The sequence below is a fragment of the Furipterus horrens genome, unplaced genomic scaffold (assembly GCF_987537825.1).
Source record: "Furipterus horrens unplaced genomic scaffold, mFurHor1.1.pri manual_scaffold_8, whole genome shotgun sequence".
Taxonomy (NCBI): Eukaryota; Metazoa; Chordata; class Mammalia; order Chiroptera; family Furipteridae; genus Furipterus; species Furipterus horrens.
This window is the reverse complement of record NW_028327178.1, coordinates 20,391,352-20,392,604: the sequence shown is the minus strand read 5'-3', so window position 1 is coordinate 20,392,604 and position 1,253 is coordinate 20,391,352. Positions and strand designations below refer to the sequence as shown.

Below are 1,253 nucleotides of genomic sequence, written 5' to 3'. Positions count from 1 at the left end.
GTTGATTGTGGTAAGAAGAGAAATGAAGGTGGTTGCATCACACACATGCCTGAGTTAAAATGCTCACACAACAGTACTATATTAGTATTCTTCAGCTCCCTTTTCATTTTTCCTTTCCCTCATCTGGACTCAGGCCCAAGTCCCTAACTTTCAGGAAGGCATTCTTTCCCCTTCTTGCTTAAGAAGGAGCAATCAGAATTTTAAGGTAATAGCAACATTTTAGATTCAAAATTCCAATGAGTTTACAAAACTTGGCTGCTTTTTCTCCAGCATTGTCATTTGGCAAGTTGATCAGAGATGATCTGTTTCTGCCAATGCTGACCCATAGCAGTTAATATGTGTGGTCCTAAGCAACAGTTCTGGATCCAGGTCCCACTAAGCTCTCATATTAGCTGTGTGGCTTTGGACAAAGTGCTTAACTTAGTCCTAAGCCATAATTTTCTGATCTACAAATAAGATAATGATGGTGCCTACTTCTGGGGTGTCTTGTGAGGGTCAAGTGAGATCATACATGTAACTTTATATGAGTGAAAAACCCTATAAGTAAATCTAAGAGACTCCATGTGTCTTGGGACCTGTCGGCTGTGGCAGTCTCCCTTCCTAGCCATGGAAGAGCATATTCTTGTTTATTGGCAAAGCTGTCACCATCTCATTGGTATCAGATTCTGACTTGCACAAGTGACATTTCCAAAAAACAAAAAACAAACAAACAAAAAAATCTAATAGAGTCTGGAAAGAAAGATCATCTGTAGGTCTATATGTGAAATAGAGATCTGTGCCTGGCATGAAGAAGTGTTTAAATTAAAGAGAGTCAATATTATTACCAAATAGGGGCATGAACACTTCCTTGCTATGGAGTATTGTGAGAATAAGGATACATCTGCATAATTTCCAGTTGACTGGAAATGGAGCAAGCCAGTCTAGGCAAACCCACACTTAGTATCATGGAGGTGGTGGATGAGCTGTGGCATGGCCAACAGAGAAGTGTGCCACTTGGACCATTGGTTTCAGGCCTAGTATGCAGTATGCAATATTGCAGGACTGAGTTGAGGCACCATGCATGGAGACCAACCCCAAACTACACTGTGGGGACTGCTCAGTTGGAAAGCATCCCTAGGTAAACAATGAACAATGAAACACTCAGTATTTTTCAAGATTTTTGGACATCTAGGATACTGATTGAGGATAAAGAAGTCTTCTGAAAGAACACAGCAATTTAAGAGAAAGAAAATTCCTTCTCACTTTCTCTCATA

At 40.3% G+C, this 1,253-nt stretch overlaps 1 non-coding gene across 1 annotated transcript; it reads left to right on the top strand.

Annotated features, from left to right (window-relative positions):
* The first annotated feature begins 557 nt into the window (after window positions 1-557).
* LOC150002616 (small nucleolar RNA SNORA24) lies at window positions 558-687 on the top strand. The gene has a single exon (XR_016512880.1). It is a non-coding gene; the product is annotated as a small nucleolar RNA SNORA24 (small nucleolar RNA).
* Window positions 688-1,253: the final 566 nt, after the last annotated feature.